Raw genomic sequence first — 18,314 nt, 5'->3', positions numbered from 1 at the left:
AAAAGATGAGAATAAAAGTTAATGTAGGTCGTGCTAGGTTCCCCAGTTAAAAAAAAAAAGTTTGTTACTAAGTAGTAAAATTAAAATGCGAAAACGAGATGGGAGGATTAAAATAATGTGCATTTGTAACATCAGTAATCCTCTCTCCAACACTGGTCCTTCATTAATAAGGACTGGGTGTGACTGCACCAACCCTTTAAATGAGGACACAGAGGCCACATTCCTTAAAAAAAAAAAAAATTCCTACTGCCCACCATATTGTAACATACGAGCATTGGGGATCTTTTCACGCGGTCACGAGGCTCTGTAACCTCACCGGCACTGAGCCCACCCATCCCCGGCAAGAGGAACTCGTTTCCATAAAGGAGCGCGGTATCCCGCGAGTGCTGAAACCTCACTCTGGGAGGGCGGTCCCCAGGCATAGCCTGTGGAACCCTCAAAAAGCGTAGCGCTCACGAGGGGGGTAGCTCCGGCGAAGGCCTTCACAGGCCTCCCTTACAGCCTCTCCAGGCAGTGCACGCGGGCCGCCGCCCCTGGCCCAGCACAACTACTGGCGTCGTGGCCGCCAGAGATCCGGGCCCAACTCCCAAAGCGCGGGGGCCAGCGACAAGCGTGAGCGTAGGCGCCTGGGGGGTGGAGGCGCGGGGCGACGCTGCGCTTCGGCCCAGGCGCGTCCCTTTTCCTTCGACCGCCCCCGTCCGCGCGCCAGGAGCTCTGCGGGCGGAGGAGCTACGGCCCGCGGGAGCGCGGGAAACCACTACCAGGCGGTCGGCACATGCACCCGGGGTCGGCCGTCCTGCCCCGCCCCGCCCCTTTTTGCCCCCTCCCCCCCGCCTCCCCGGTCCTCGGTCCTCGGTCTCACGCCTTTCTCTTCCGCTCCCTCCCTTCGCCCCGGGCTGCAGCCCGGCTCCGCCCCGCTCGCGCGGCAGCCCGGCCGGCTGTGACGTCATTAGACCACGCCCCTTACTATAAATACTGGCGTCGCGGGCGCCGCCTTCCCACACTCTCTGGCTTTTCGCACGGCTGCAGTGTTTCCTTTTTTCCCCTCCTTCTCGCCTCTTCTCCTCCTTTCTCGTTCTTCGGCTCTGCAGTGTGACGAGGCCGAATCCTCTCCCCACCCAGCCCTCGCCATTCTTTTACCTAGGCTGTTCTATTTCTCCCTTCGGCCGCCGCCGCCACTGCTGCACAGCTGGTGTCGGTGCCGCGCTTTTTCCCCCACGTCGTCCCCGCAGCCTATGGCCCAGGCCGCCTTGGGTATTTCTGCTCAAGGTAACCACATCCCTCTTTAAAAATTCCGCCGAAAAAGAGAAGACGCTTTACCCGACTCTTTGGGCCGTTATCTCACGTGAGTACCGATCCGAGGGACACGGGGGCGCGGGGCCGGCCTCGGGGAGCTGCCGGGTGCTTGCCGGCTGGGCCCCGCCGCCCGGCCGGCGGCCCCGCAGCGCCCCGCGGCCGGCTGCCTCGAACATGGCGGACGGCGGTGTGTGTGTGTGGCGGCGGTCGGTCCCTCGGCGGCGGCGCGGCGGGCTGGGGTGGCGGGCGCGCTTCGGGGCCCTCAGGCGGCCGCCTGCGGCTCGACGGAGCAGGAGCCGCCGCGGTTAAAGCGAGGGGGCGTGTGCGTGTGGGGGCGCTCGCGGGGGTCTCCGCCGGGGGTCGGCGTTGTCTCCTGGCGGCGTGCGGCCCCCACCCCTCTCCCGTGGTGCATTGCTGTTTCCGGGGAGGGGGCCGGGCCGTAGCCCTAAGGGGCCTTGGTCCCGCAGCCCCGGCCCGGAGCCCGGTCGCGCCATCGCCTCCGGTATCCCCGCAGGCGGCGCGAAGGGCTGCAACGGCCGGGGCCTTATGAATGGAGCGGGGCGGGCCTGGCGGCGGCCTCCTCTGACAGCTGCCGGAGGAGGACGGGTTCTTGGGGGTGCGGGGAGTGCGGCCCCCCTCTGGTGGAGGAAAGTTGACGCCACTCGGGGCCCGGAGGCAGGGAAGCCCCGGTGTCAGGTAGCGAGGGAGAGGCCTTTGGCCCCTTCTGGAAGCCTCGGGGCTGCCGCTCCGCCCCCTGCGGCGCTCCTGATTGGGCCAAGTCGCCTTCACTCAACCCCAGTCACCTCTTGGAGCCTGAGGATTAGTCACCCTGGCTTCGTTTTCCCGTCCGCGCCACGATTCCTGGGGAGTGAGAGGGAGAACGGTAGGCTTGGGTGGCTTATCAAGTACTATTTTGACTGCCAAAAGGAATGATGTTGACGTTTTTAACTCTTGCCCAAAATATTTCATGAGCGTGTATGTTTCTTGGGCTACACTGCTGACTCGGAAACCTGATGTTCATATTTAACTGGGTTTTGTGATGGCATCTTGGATCTTTCTGTTCCGTGGTGTTTCCACCTTTAAGCCCCTAGCTTGGGTGGGAACCTAAGGACTCTTAGGGGAGAGGGAGGTGCTCTGTGATGGGGAAGAGCTGATGGGACGAACCTGGCAGAACTATGGCTAGTGATTGTCGGGCAAGGTCCTAATCTTTTAATTTTTTACAAATGTGAGTGCAGATCCTGGTCATGAAGACAAAGGAGCCCTGAGGAGTTTACATTTAGTAGGAAAGATAGGCTCCTAATGATTAAATGTGATATAGTAGGTGCAGTAATCAAGTAATCAGTCCTACTCTTTTGCCACTCAGGTTTAATTTATACATTTTCAAACATACAGAGAAGGCGAAAGAATTTGTACCCTCTCCTAGATGCATTTAACGTTTTGCTTTATTTGCCATCCTGCTATCCTTTCATCAATCCATCTCATTGTTCCATGTATTTCAAAGTTGGAGACGCCAGAAACACTTCACCCCTCTTAACTTCAGTTCATAGGAACATAGCATAGTTTAATACTGTTTATTCCTTAAAAAAAAAAAACTTTGGATAAAATTCACGTAACCAAGTGCACAGATTTAAGTCTTAACCATTTTATGAGTTTTGACCAAAAAAAAGAGTTGTGTAATCCAGACCTGTCGAGAATTAGAGCATTGCCCTCACCCCAGAAACTTCTCTTTTGTGCCTTCAAATGCCATCCCCCCCCACTCTCCAGAGGCAACCAGGATTCTGATTTTTTTAAACCATAGATTAGTTCTGTCTACTCTAGAACTTCCACGTAAATGGAATTATACTGTTTAGCATTATTTTGTGTAAAAGGCTTTAACTCAGCAGGTTTTTGATATTCATCCGTGGTACATATATCAGTAGGTGGTTGCTTTTATTCCTCAATGGTAGTCCATTATGTGAATACAAATAAACTTTTCGAATAATTTTAGATTATAGAAAAGTTGCAAAGGTAGTACAGAGCTGCGTACTTCTCACCCAGTTCACATTATTATTAGCATCTTACTATGGTATATTTGTCAAAACTAAAAGTGACTTTGCATTACTGTTAACTGCAGACTTTATTTGAATTTCATCAGTTTTTAATGTCCTTTTTCTGTTCCAGGATAATCCAAGGTACCACATTATGTTCAGTTATTATGTCTTCCCCATTTCTCTCTGATCTGTGACAGTTTCTTAACCTTGTTTGTCATGTCCTCGACAGCCTAGAGAAGAATTGGCCAGACATGCAGTAGAATGTCCCCCAATTTGGCTTGTCCGATGTTTTTCTCATAATTAGGCTGGAGTTTGGGGGTTTTGGAAAGCATACCACATGGCAACTTTCAAAGTAATTGGTAAAGGCAATCGATACGTGTCAGTCAGAGAAATACTGATGATTTGGGGCTACTAGGCTTCAGGATAGTTACTGTAAAAGTAATGGGAGGGTGTGGGTGTGTGTGTGTGAGTGACCTGCTGACCAGTCAAGACTAGTTCTCCCTGTGCTTGTTCACCTAGATATGAGACATTCTCTTCAGTTAAAGAACTAGATTGCAATGTTGTTCATGATCCAGCTGATTTACACATTCCATTCTAAATGAGAATTATCTTTTCCTGTACCTTTTTTCCTCCACATTTTCATTTAATTTCCTTTATGGTTTATTTTAACTGTACAAGTATTCTATTTATCCTGTATGTAAGTGGCCCTCTTATCCTGTGTACCCCTTTTATTTTACTAAGGTGTGCCTTTCATATTTTAGGACCTTTATTTCCTACTAGTACCTTTTTGTTAGGTGGAAATGTTTTAGAGATCATGCTGAAGAACATTTTTGAATATCTGAAGTTTAATATCTTTAACATTTTATATCACTGCTCTTGGATTGCATTAAGCAGAATAGCTGTGTGGATACATGGGGGGGGGGATGAAAGTGTCTCACCCAGGATAATTATCCTATTCCTTAGGATAATGGAGAATAAACTCTCTGTCTCCAGCATGAGTCAGCTTTTAGTTTATTTTTAAAATTATCTTGGTGTGGGAAGAATCAATCTTTGTTTTGTTGGAGTATATCATTTGTAATCTAATGTAAGGTTATAATCACCGTTACATGTTGGTATGGGTTCTTGACTCATCTGAGAGTGTGAGCAGATTCTCCTAGTAAATTGAAAGAACCACAAGGATGCTTCTATCCTGGTGGAGATGAGAGATGCTTTATTTATTTTTTAATTTTTATTTTTTTGAGATGCTTTAGAGATGCCTAGAGTAATTCTGAAATTTCTCTGATTCTTAACATTCTAATTTCTAGTTTCATCATCTTTCTGGTTTCCTCATCACCCTTTCTAGCAAATGCTGTCAGGTTATAGTTCTTTAAAGTAGCAACCACCTAATTATTAGAAGTATAGATACAGCAGTTTAGAAGTGAGAGGTCCATCCAAGTAAACTGTAATAGGTAATAACCATTGCTAAAACTTAACATTTTGTAACATGCTAAGCACTTTTCACATTCGTATGTTGTTCTAGTGATTGTAGACTTAAGTCTAGATAGGTTAAGGTATAAGGAAGAGAGGTGTAAACCTTAAGTTACTTGCCTAATACACAAAGCAGCTATCATGTGTTACTTCACATACATGATGTATCAGCTAAGTAATCTTCTTTTTGTTTTGTAGTAAGATTTTACACTTTTTAAGTAAAGAACTTGGAATTTGGAGAGTAAGAGAAATGTCCTGGGTAGTTCCAGATTACAGATCATGCCAGAACATTATACATCAGGTTGATAAGGGTACTTGGAAATTTTCAGTTTTAGGCCACTTAGAAATTTGGGTTTTTGGAGGATAAATAAAAGTGAAAATGAAATTAGATGAAGGCTGGAAGTTGAATGGGTAGATAAAGCAAGTTGGTAAGAGGATCATGACATCAGGCTCTGAGAATTTTGTACTATAGCAGCTTGGAAATTTTTACTACAGAAAAAAGTGCTTTGGTAAACCCTTTGAAAACATCATTTGTGTAATGTGACTAATGAAACACTCTTTTAAAACTGAAATTTATTCCTACAATTAATCTTTAAGTCAATTTAATCTGCTTGAAGCACAACCTAACTTTTTTTTTTTTAGTTTGGGACTATTTACTACTACTGTTTCATTCTTTAGGGCGAACTTTCTGACCAAGTATACAACTACCCAGAGGGCCTAGGAGAAGTGCTGTATAGAGAGCAGTTCGACTTCAACGCTGAGCCACCTTGGGAACCTAGCTGATGATAGGGGGGTTCCATCTCCTAACTTGTCCATGTAAGTATTTTCACATCTAAGCTGGGGGTCATGTAAGATTGAAGTAAAGGAGCGTTCTTGTTGCTCAGTTTTTTTCAAAACTTGAAAGTGTACTTATCTCTTAAAGCTCTTTTTAAAACCTCTAAAATAAAGGCTTGGCAGTTATGGGTATACTGGATTGTTTTGTATGTATTGTTTACCAATGATTAGATCACTTAATTTGTTTTGAGTACATAAAAAGTATTACTGTACTTAAGTACATACCACAAGCTTAAGTTTTAGGAAATCTTACTAGTCCAGGTTTTAATATAAGTTGGAGAGATTTTTGTATTTTTGTTTTTAATTTAAGGTGTAGGCAGTGGTTTATTCCATCATTCAACTGTTTGACTTGGTGAATTTTTAAATATTTGGGCTTAATCAGAAAAAAGAGACATATTAGAGCAAAAGGTTCTGTTCTTCATTCCATTCACTGGCGCCCATATGTACCCCACAGTATGGGATAGAAGAGGTGAATCTTGTTTTTCTAGCTTGAGCATCTTGCCAGGTATAATGTGATGACTAGAGTTTATAATTGTTTTATGATATGACTTTCTGTGATACTCAGCTGGTGGGGAAAAATTGGTTGTTTTTAGAGGACTTACTGAGATGATATATGTATGTCTCCCAGCATGTCACTTTCTGAACAGATTTTCTTGGATAAATTTTGACTGAACTTAAAACTCTTGTGCAAAATATAATTCTACAATAAACTGTTCTTTGAATTTGTGCTGCTAAATTTGTATAGTTGTTTTTTTTATATATAGGTTTCTTGCTATTGAAATTTAGGTTTTGAGATTTGGATGTTTCTAAGTTGTCCAGAGACGTGGAGGAAATAATTGAAATTTTCAGGAAAGTTTAGGGTATCAATTTGGTGTTTCTATAGTCTGATGTTAGATTCTATCAAATAAAAATGTATGTTCTATCTAATTAAAGTAAGTTAAAGCAGACCTTTTCACGTTTGCAAGACTAAAGAGAGGTAAAAAAAACAATTTAAATAATAGGATTTCTTGAAAGTTCTACTGACAGAAACCTGACTGGAGGATTTCTCATACTGGCTTTCTCCTAGCTATGTGAGTTTAAGCAAACTGCTTATTTTTTAAATCATAGCTATAACTAGAACAGTTCCTTTAGCCCTAAACTGATAACGATGATTTTTCATTTTTGAGTGTATTAAGCACCCCTCGTTAATGTAGTGTGGGTTTTGGGATTATAGCATCATCTGTAACAGAAATGCAGAATCTCAGCCCCACTCAAACGTGACTCAAGCTGCATTTTAACCAGGTAGCTTGTATACATAGTTAAAGAGAAGCACTGTTGCTGCCATCTCAGTACCAAGTCCGTTATCTCTTGATTTTTGTTAGTCCTCTGTTCTATTTCCAATATATCTGATATTTCCCCCTCATTGGCTTGGACATTTAACTTTTCTGGGGTGGGGTCTCGTTGACATCACAGTCACGAATAGATTCTAAAGTGGAAATTCAAGAACAAGCTTCATGATTTAAGGAAGATCATATTAAAAAGACACGTTTTTAATTGAAATCTCTTTAATGTAAATATAACTGCATTATATTTAATATTTCTAGTGATGTTTCCTCTTAAACTTGCATCAGTGAATTGATAGATTGATAAATGATTCTGCCAAATCTGGGAAAGTAGTTTTTATTTAAAATTAACGTAGTACTGGGAAAGTTCATAGTTTATTCCTCTTTTGGGGTTGGATGAGCACAGGTGAAATATCCTAAAGATACTTGTCCTGGCAGCCAGAGTAACTGATTTATTATGTCCAGGTACAATGTATATTATTCTGTTGAACAAAACTTCAGTACTAGAAGCTAGGTCCACAATCCTTTATGCATATAATTCTAAAGTCTAAAATTTACTTAAAATTTTATAGCCTTCTTGAAGAAACCTAAACTGATTTGGAAACAAAACCTTGAGCTGATGCTATTTTTATCTTATCCCATTTAGTGCCAGTATTCCTAAATTTTGTTGCAGTGTTAGCTTGGCCTCCTGGAGAATGTTATATAAAGTATGTGCACTATAGTACCATTCTAAAATCTGAGAGATTTTAAATTCAGAAAAGATCTGACTCCAAAGGTTCTTGACTAGAATTAGTAGAAATGGCAAGTGAAAGTTCTACATTCCAGAAATGTCCTTAGATATCAGTAGGAGTTGGTTATACTGAACATTAAAATCCTGTGGAGCAACAATACTGTTTGGAAAACCGGAAATCCTTAAAAGGGCTTATTAACACACTGGTCTTTGTGGAAAATACTTGGCATTGCAAAGCATATAGCTGTGTGAAGTCTTATTTGAACAGTGTAGTACTCCACTAGTTCTGTACAAGTGGTCTGAGCTCTAGGATTTCCCTTCAGATAAAATCAGGTAACTATCTGAATTTTGAGATAGTTTATTAAGTATTTGGAAACGTGGCCGGTTGCTTACATAAGAATTTTTCTTTGAAAACTTTTCTTTGGAATATGTGTATGGTGTAATTTATGAGTACTATATTTAACACTTGTTTTAACACTAGTAGTATCTGAGATTAATGAAGGTCCTGTAATTGTGGAAAAGCTTTTGAATGCCTTTAAAAGAGTTCCTTATGGCTTTATGCTGGTGTGGTCCCCCCCCCCCCCAGTGGGCTGATTCTCAAGTTATTTTAGCTATCACTGTTTTCTAATAAATTAATTAGCCTAATGGAAAAATTTTAAATAGTCCTTTCCAAAAAACTAAATTCTCTTCTTTTTTAAGATTTTATTTATTTGACAGAGAGCTAGCGAGAACAGGAACACAAGCGGGGGGGGGAGTGGGAGAGGGAGAAGCAGGCTTCCCGCGGAGCAGGGACCCCGATGTGGGGCTCGATCCCAAGATCCTGGGATCATGGCCTGAGCCGAAGGCAGATGCTTAATCATTGAGCCACCTAGGTGCCCCCTAAATTCTCTTCTAACCAACTAGTTTTATTAGCAGACCTGGTGATGAAGTCAGATTGGGTTAATAATTACCATATACTTTTTAATGTATCTAAATCTAGAAATAGGTTTCAATTAATGGAGTGGTTTAAATGGGCTCTTAAAATTTGTCTAAAATATTTTATGTGGTTGTCATTAGTTGACCATGTTCATGTAGGAACTTCATAAGAATCATCATTTTAAATACTCCTGTTTTGTCACACCTGCCCTAACTAAATTGGAATTATTTTAACTAGGGAAAAAATGTTCTGTATGAATTTACTAGTATTGTTTTCTTATGTTTTGCTGTTGTCAGTGGTCAGGTTTTTGATTTACTATGGAGAAAAATTAGTTTGGATAATTTACAGAGTTTGTGCATACAAATTCAACAGAACATTAATGGTTGTTGGTGCTCTTTGACAAAAACAAAACAAAACAATAAAACTGCTATCCTTGAAATACACGTTTTTAAAGTATGTGTATCCCCTGGCATATGTAAAATAGTATTTGATGGTTCCTCACTGCTGGTGTAAATTAGCAGGAAAGTATTCTGTACAAGCACAAGGTGAAGATTTGTTAATGAATAAAACAGTGTTTGGGGAGCATGGCTTTTTTTCTTCGGGCAAATTTAGAATCTTTTCTGGGAGGGCCAAAAAGATTGGAAAGCAATATAGACCAATTTTTAGAGGGGATGAAATGGTTCTTGCATTTATTATAAAAGACAGTTGAGCCAGGAGGATTAATAAGGGCTACCAAGTTTTGTGTTCCGTTACACTCCCCTTGCGTAGTCTTATTTTCAGTTTTTGAGACCCCCTCTCCCCCTGAAATTTTGAGACACTTAATTCCAATTAGGAGTGAATGAGGTATTTGTACCTTGTAAACTATAAAATCTAGGTAAATAGAAGGCTGTTCTACGCTGGCCATTGTTCAGAGAAGCCTAAGGAGGCTGTTGCAAGTGAAGTGCTCTCACATTGGTAAGGCTTAGGAAACTGGTATTTTTTTTGTCCTTCACCTCCATTCCAGGGTCATCCTTGCACACCTAAGCAATTTGTCACAAGCTAACTGAAGCAGAGATTTAGCCATCCTTTTCTCTATTCCAGTGAATAATTTGAAGAACGTTATGGCATGAATAGAAAATATTTGTACAGCGTACTGAGTTACAAGGATTAGACTGATGTTCAGCCTGCCTGGGCCATACTCAGCCACCATGAGGTCTTAAATGCCTGTAACTAATTGACTTGGAGAAGGACCCAAGATAATAAATTATTTTCAAATGCTCCTCTCTGAACTTTTTGCCTTTTCTTCATTATCTTATGTAAACACACGTTTTGAACCTCTCTTCTAAATGGAGTTTGTTATTTTTTGTTGCCCCTACAGTCTAACTTTGTAAACTTGTGAATTGATCTTTATTACCTTGAACAAAGTTATTTGGAGGTGGGGCGGTTTTTAATCTGTGTGTGTGGACCTGATCCTTAAAAATTTAAAATTTTTTAGGAAAATAGCATCCTCTAAGCACTGCTGTGTTCAGTACAGTAGCCACTAGCCAGGCGGCTATTTAAATTTTTAAAGTTAAAACTAAATAAAATTTAAAATTCACTTCTCAGTTGCATGAGTCACATTGTGAGTGCTGGGGAGCTATATGTGGCTAATGGCTATTGTTTTGGGCAGTGATAAAATTTCAGTTATCACAGAAAATTCTTGGACAGCATTGCTGTAAGGTATTGTTACAATGAATATGAGTAGCCGTAGTAATCTTATAACATTGATTAGTAAGAATCATAAGAAATTCCATGTTCTCTTCTTTCTCCTTATATTTAATTAAAAAACTTCTTGTAGGGGCTTTTCAGTTTTACATTTTGGCCGAATTCTTTTTTTTTTTTGGCTAGAACTCCCTACTATGATTTATGTGCCTATGCAGACAATATTAGGTTTATGTTGAATGTATGACTTTTCATCTATTTCTTGCTTTTTGCTGTAAGGCTCCTCTTGTGCCCAGTTTATTAGGAGCTCCTAAATAAGTATTGTATCATCTTATCTAAGTTCAATATGGTCAACGTGTTCTATTTGGCATGACCAAAAGTAGGAAGGGTTTTTTTTTGTTTTTTTTTTAGAGCGGGGACACAAGCAGGGGGAGTGGAAGAGGGAGAAGCAGGCTTCCCGCTGAGCGAGCAGGGAGCCTGATGAGGGGCTGGATCCCAGGACCCTGGGATCATGATCTGAGCCAAAGGCAGATGCTTTAACGACTGAGCCACCCAGGCACCCCAGGAAGGGGTCTTAGTATGTTCAACATGGGCACTGTAACAAAAACGATCCCCAGATAATTCTCAAAATGAGGTATTTGTTATCCTAAATTCATGAAGAGCTCTCACAAGTAAAAAAAAACAAAAAACAAAAAAAAGAAAAAGCCAAAAAAAAGGGAAAAAAGGAAAAATGAGCAAAAGAGTTGAAGACCATTTTTCACTAAAAACCTAGCAGTTAGCCCTGGACCAGTGCTACCTAAACTGCCAGTCAGCAAGCTAGGCTCTTGTACCACAATGTAAAGTAGTGTACTGCTTGGTTCTTAACTTCTGGATCAGCTAGTTTGCAGGCCATAGTTTGAATGGCACTGCCTCTTAGGTGCATAAATAATAGAAGTTACATCATAAATAATATTATAAGTAATGTGGGAAGTAACCCATGGATCCAGGTCAGATAAATAAATGGTATATCTACACCGAATACTACACAGCAATGAAAATTAATGGACCCTGGTCATACCTATGTGCATGGGTGAATGAAGCCTATAAAGTTGAACAAAAGATGTCAGTCATGGTAGAAAAATAACGGGGATGCTATTTATAGTTTAGAACCAGTAAAGCCAATGTTTTAGGGACATAAAGAATAATAAAACTATTACTAAATAACAAGGAAATGATGACTAGAAAAGCATGAACATGCTTATTCTAGGGGACATGCAACCACTGCCACCTAGGAAAGATGTATAGGGTTTCTAAGGTATTCTATTTCTTAACCTTGTATTTGCTGCAATTATTGTATTGCACGTGTGTTTAATCTTTCTAATTGGAGAGGTGACAGTGAGATCTGCCCTATAAGGTAATAAATAGTAATTGGTTTGAATAGTAATTTGTTTAAAGAGTTATTCCCTATACTACACCAGGAAAGCTCAGAAAGCTAAAGCTTAAGATTAATACAGCTATAGATTTCCTGTTCATGTTGTATTACAGTAGTTATCTTTAATGTTACTGCATCTTAATTTCCAAAAGGGATTTAAGTATTTTTACTTGTGTGAGGTACATACACTTCTTCCAGAAAAAACTAGCCTTCACATCAAATAGTCAAGACAGATTTTAAAGGGAGCCTAATCTTTTTTTTTTTAAAGATTTTATTTATTTATTTGAGAGAGAGAGAATGAGAGAGAGCACGAGAGGGAAGAGGGTCAGAGGGAGAAGCAGACTTCCTGCTGAGCAGGGAGCCTGATGTGGGACTAGATCCCGGGACTCCAGGATCATGACCTGAGCCGAAGGCAGTCGCTTAACCAACTGAGCCACCCAGGCGCCCCGGGAGCCTAATCTTGTCAGTTTCACATGTAAAAGTATATTGGTATTAAAATCCTATGTTTTGTTTTCTCATTAAGATGTATTTTTAGAATCTTGAGACATTTCATGGGGCAGCCTATTGGGCTCATTTTCTTTAGGGTTTTTTCCCCACCCAGTTGTATCTCCTATTCTTGCTCTTGTCTTTTAAAATAATTCTTCAGCAGTAAACCTTTAATGTTCTTCCTCTACGGTTAATCAGGGTTTTCTTTTTCTTTTTTTTAACGTCATCACCTGAAAAGTAACTTTAAGGGTGTTTATTGCCATTAGTGGCTTTCCACTTACTGTTGATGAAGCCAGCTCTGTCCTGATTATCCTAAGTACTCAGTGTAGGTTGTTGTTGTTATCCATCACTTATTTTTAGTCCGGTATGGCAAAAATCCATATGGTCTTAACGGTCATCGCACAATTTATTGGACTTCCTACCATTTCCAGTATGTAGCTTCCTGTCACTGTTTCTGGTGGTTCAAACCATCAGACCTCACATCTATAATGGCAAAGTCATCTTTGAGAATCCTCTTCTAATGTTCTTTTGCCCAGTTATTCCTAAAGGTGTTCCATGTGGTAAGTAACATTTCTGTCAGAGGTAGAATGCAGAGGTGATTTCGACAGCATTGTGTCTATTGTTAAAGCTATGAGCTGAGTTTTAAGTCCTCAAATCATATGTTAAAAAACAAAACAAAAAAAAGTGCTCTTAGGCTTCTTTACAGTAGTGGTTGTAATTTCAAAATATCTGAAGTTCTCATTCTTTAATGAGTAAACGTCCTTTTAGAAAAGTGGTTGATATATTAAGGTTGGGTTTCCTGCTTACATGTATCTGAAACAGTACTCTCAACCTTTCAGCTCTCCCTGTTCTACTTCCAGGGAGGTCTTCACTTCAGAAATCCAAGACTCATATTCATCCAGCTTGGTGTCAAGTGGGCTGTTGCTGCCAGAATTATCTTGTGATTATTTGAGAGATGTATCAGTTTCTTCTGAAGTACAATCAACTATAGAAGCCTTTGTAGCAGGTGTGTAACAAGGCAAGTGCCCAGCTGCTGCAGCAACTACTCTTGGAGCTACCCTGTCAGTGAACATGAGGACTCAGCGGCCTCATGGAAGGCTCCAGGGAGCAGGGTGCAGTTCTTTGGAGCCTTATGTTTCTTTGGCAGCTCTTCATTTAAAAAAAAAAAAAAAAAAAATGTGTTCTCAGCACCAATATGAAGGTGTAAATAAGGAATGTTAAACACTTTTCTTCCAGCTACAATATCTAAGAGGAAATCACTTACAAAAGTAGTATTGTTATTACAGCAATTGTATTAGTGTGAAGTAAGCTGAGCTTGCTTACACCATACATTGGTAAGGTGTTTGGTTGTGAACATGGCGTAAAGGCTTGTAAGTAGAGAATACTTCCTACTATCTGTTGATAAAAAACTTCAGAGCTTTTTTGAAAAGTGAATTTGCTCCATTTGGAAATCTAAGATTTACACAGTAGATTTTTCTGAAGTTTATTGTAAAAATTCAATGTCTAGCAACACCAGAGTATACTACATAGTGGATCATAATGTGTTAGAGCCAGTAAATCAGTCCCATTTCTGATTTATAAGCCATAAAAAATGGTGCAGTGTCTGTTGGAAATTAATACCAAGAATTGGAACATTGGGATAAAGTTTGGCATTGCCTGGGTTTGAGTGGCTTAATGGAGAGGTGTCTGGAAATTCCCTGTGGTATTTAAAATTGAGGTGGATTAACTTGGTAGATCTGGTATACAATATAAACTCTGCTTACCCACAACACATACACACTTATTTTCATTCTGGTTCCATAGGACATGCTGTATATTTCCTAGATTTTTGGTTTAACATCACCAAGTAACTTTAAATGCTTCTTGGAAAACTAGCAAAATAATACTTTAGTGCTTTGAGGCAGAAAATGTAGAACATAAATCTTTTTGAGATAGTGGAGCTTTAAAATATTTTTGCTAACATGTTAAAATTAGGCAAAGGCTCCTGGAGGTATGATTATTAACTACTTTTTAGGACTCTTTCAGCGAGATTGGGGTATAATATTGGGGGTAGGAGAGAAACAATCAGCCTACCCATAACCACCTACTTCAGCCTTTTCAGTTGTTGGAAATCTTGGGCTTCCAAGTGATATTCCATTTGAACAAAGGGTTTGTTGGCTCAGAAAGTGTTAGGAAATTTCTCTCCTGAAGATCTTTGTTTTGCAGATTCTTTAGAGGTATTAGTTTTTCCTGGGCATAACTTTTAGTTTTTAGCAGTAACTGACAGTTGAGCTTTGCACTTATATGTGGGTTACTTTGTATCCTGTTTTGGGGCACCTTTTAAGAATGTGAATGATGGGACCATCTTTTTCAACACTTTGGAGTTCATTGCTGTCTCAAGCTAATCCTAAGCTTAACTCCCCATTCTTAAGAGTTGTGAACTCCTTTGTCCACCTGTTGTGAGCACCTATTCTGAGCTAGGAATTATGGGAACATCAAAACTTCAGGGATCATCCAAAAAGATAAACTGAGATAGAGCTCACTTATGTCCACTATCTTTTATTCGTGTTGGTTTAACAATTGCACTGCTCAGTATAATTAAGGAAATCAAATAATGTTACATGTACTACATCTGTTTTAGTGGTTTGGGTGTGTTATAGTCTCTTCATTGTTTTTGTTACGTACTGCCAGTAGAGCAAATGAATTTTATTTTTCCATCAGAGTCCTTATGTGAGTCAAGTAGGGATTGTGGTGAACCAAACTATGGTTCTTTTTGAAGTGAGAGTTGCATTTTAATGATAAAACCATTTCACAAGCATTCTGCGCTTAAAGCAGGATGCACTTTCCAATATGTTTATTCATGTTATTCATTGTTTGTCAGCTGTTTTAGTTTGGTCCTGGGTTATCCTTTAAAATTATTTCACCTCTACAAAAGTCTGATCTATAGTGACAGAGCTCAGTGGTTAGCCGAAGTGGATTTGGGGATTTACTGCAAAAGGGACATGAGGGAACTTAAGCTCATAGAAGGGGTTATGCAGGTGTATACATTTGTCATAATGGGTGTGCATTGTTTCATGTAAACTGTTGATAAAATGGATTAAAAAAGGAAAAATAATTTCAAAGATTTTATTTGTCAGAGAGAGAGCACACAATGCAGGAGCCTCATGCGGACTCAGTCCCAGGACCCTGGGATCATGACCTGAGCCAAAGGCAGACGCTTAACCAACTGAGCCACCCAGGTGTCCCAGGAAAAAATGTCATATTTGGGGTTTACCTGAGAATTAGACAAAAGATACAGAAGGAACAGCAAAGTTAAAATCTAGAAAATAGTATTACAAAGGCTAAAAGGCTATGAGTAGGCTTAATAGGATGTTTTCATACCATATGTAAATTTAGTTTATTAGAACTATGAGAATTTATAAATCTGAGAAATGGTTACTTGATCGTGGAAATTCGATAAAGCTCTGTCAGACTGAGAGTTACTGTTGGGTTTCTAAAAGGAATTCTCTTTTTTTCTAAGGGTGAGGGTGCTCAGGAGACAAATTTTTTTCCTTTTAAAAAATTTGATCGTCACCATCTCTAGGGCTAACTGTTCTGTGCCTCAGTGTCTTCACCTCTAAAATGGGGGTAATACCGTTATTATGGTTTTAAGGGTTGAGAAAATTAATATGTATAAAGTATTTAAAACAGTGCCTGGTACGTTGCCCTAAAAAATGCTGTTAAGAATGTGGGCATTCAGCAGGTAAGTAAGACTGGATCTGATGTTTTTAAGTATTGAGGATCCTGATGCTAGAGGAAAACTTCCCTTTTCTGTAAGGACTGCAGCTATAGGAAATTGAGGTACATATTGTTGTGACTTTAGACTTTTTGGCAGCAGTTGCCTTGGAGGTCCATGATTGATAACCTAAGGTTCCCAGTTAAATACATAGAGACTTAGCAGTCTCATGAACTGAAATGTTAGGCTTAAGATCTTAAGTATTTTTCATTATTAATAGAATAAATGAAAGGGGTTGACCACAAAGATTTGTGATGCTAAACTTAACTGAAAGTTTCAACTGTACTTTCTTACACCTACCTTTGAATTGATTTTTTTTAAATAACCTTTATCTTTTCTTTTTCCCTTAGTGCACAGTTGAATATCCGCCTAAATTGTTAAAGGTTGTTTAAAATAAATATGTATCCCCAGGCCTAGAATGTCTGCTTTCTGGGCACAGGCTTACATCAGTCCTTATATAACAACCTTTAGAGAATGTCCAGGCTGCAGTTTTCACTTTACTGCCTAAGTATTAAGTCTCACTTAGATAGGCCTAAGTTAACTCCTTTCATAAAATATCCTCAACTTTTCTGTTTCTGCTGTTGCTTGAAAGATTTGGTGAGCTAAACTGAATGTAGTTGACTTCTTGGAAATGAAGTTGTGTTTTAACGTTAAGAAAAAGTGAGTATTGGTTGTATATCATGGAATTTAATATTATGACTTAATGGAATTTGTTTTGATGCATTCAGAAAGCTGACCCTTTGAGAACCATTGAAATGGAGTATACCTTTAAGATGAGGGCCATCACCGAAGGTGAACACGAGCACATAGAGTAGCATTGGAGGGAGGGAAAGGGAGAATCAAGAACACAGGAAAGGCTGTGCAAGTTTTAAAATAGATGGTCAAGAGCTGGTCTGTGCGCATTAATGTGGCAACCAGAAATCAGTACCAGACAATGAGTATCCTGTCTGGAGGACTTGTTTTGCTAATGGACTTTTTATTTATGTTAAAAAGAAATCCTTGCGTAAAGTAACCTTTAAGGACCAATGAATTCGGCAAAGAAGATAAATAGTATATGCTACCCAGAGGAGAATGGGTGTTCTGGGGGAGGGGAAAGATTTCTTCTATAGGAGAGAGATTGGATTAGCCTGCCTTTTTAGAGTTCTTAGTAAATGGCTTAGGATGTACCAAGTGCCTAGCTTGTACCTAGTTTTATTTTTATTTTTTATTATTATTTTTTTAAAGATTTTATTTATTTGAGAGAGAGAAAGAGCATGAGCGGGGGGAGGGTCAGAGGGAGAAGCAGACTCCCCACGGAGCAGGGAGCCCGATGTGGGACTCCATCCCAGGACTCCAGGATCATGACCTGAGCCGAAGGCAGTTGGCTCAACCAACTGAGCCACCCAGGCGTCCTAGCTTGTACCTAGTTTTAAATTATGCTGGCATTTTTGTGTTTCTGGCAGTTGACAACTTAATTTTAGCTCTATTCTGAAGCAACACTTAAGTATTTGTTTTTTAAGATTTTATTTATTTATTTTACAGCCACAGCGGGAGAGGGAACACAAGCGGGGGAGTGGGAGAGGGAGAAGCAGGCGTGATGCGGGGATCAATCCTGGGACCCTGGCATCATGACTTGAACCAAAGGCAGATGCTTAAAGACTGAGCCACCCAGGTGCCCCTTAAACAAGTATTTTTTATTCATATGCTATACTTTTTTTTTTTCCAGCAGCCTTTTGAGGAAGTAGTTAATATAATTAACTGAAGTTTAGAGAAATTGAGCTAGGATCACATAGCTATTAAATGATAGAGCCACAACCACATGAGTCTTTCTGATTTCTAGTCCAATAAGGGTTTCAGCTTACTTCATAAGAAACTTTAACATTGCTAACCTGATGTAGCCGGTACCATTTTCAGATTGAGGTGAGACCTAGGCAGTCTATCAAAGCTACAGATGGTCCGTTAAAGTCACTCTCCACCCCCACCCATTTCTTTTATTTCACTTTGCGCTTACTGTAGAATTTAGAAGACATATCTGCAGTTACCTGCTAGCACGCCATGGGATATGGCTGGTAGTGTATTGAAGCTTAGACCAGTATTTTAATTTCTTGGCTGCAGATAGGTATTTCACTAGTTTTCTTAGAATGAATTTTTACTGAAAATTGTGTTATGAAAAAAAGCAAGATGAATAATACACACTGGGTCTACAACTCTGTAAATAAGGTGGTCATATTGACTGGTAATAAACTGCACATGTGTGGATTATCTTAAATTGTCATATTGAGCTCAATTTTTAAATGTATAAAATATAGTCACTTTAAAATGGGCACTAAAAGATATTGAATGATCCCAGTGTATCTGCAAGTGTTAAGTGAGCACAGATTCCTCACTAAATTAGGCACTTAGCACACT

The 18,314-nt window shown here is 40.1% G+C and overlaps 1 protein-coding gene across 5 annotated transcripts in view; it reads left to right on the top strand.

Annotated features, from left to right (window-relative positions):
* Nucleotides 1–990: 990 nt before the first annotated feature.
* The window catches only part of AZIN1 (antizyme inhibitor 1), a 30,916-nt gene continuing 13,592 nt past the window's right edge, over nt 991–18,314 (top strand). Inside the window, exons 1-3 of one of the 5 annotated variants that reach the window (XM_025870941.2) lie at nt 992–1,345; nt 5,472–5,609; nt 13,033–13,178. The gene's annotated coding sequence lies outside the window, so the exon portion shown is untranslated. Of the gene's footprint in view, nt 1,346–5,471; nt 5,610–13,011; nt 13,191–18,314 lie in introns of all 5 variants that reach the window. The other 4 variants (XM_073893063.1, XM_025870942.2, XM_025870943.2 and 1 more) reach the window with 4 other exon arrangements.

Source organism: Callorhinus ursinus, unplaced genomic scaffold, assembly GCF_003265705.2.
Source record: "Callorhinus ursinus isolate GAN/ISIS: 27379988/994484 unplaced genomic scaffold, GSC_fseal_2.0 scaffold5, whole genome shotgun sequence".
In the NCBI taxonomy this organism is placed as follows: Eukaryota; Metazoa; Chordata; class Mammalia; order Carnivora; family Otariidae; genus Callorhinus; species Callorhinus ursinus.
Note: the sequence above shows the minus strand (reverse complement) of the source record. Positions and strands in the feature narration are given on the sequence as shown.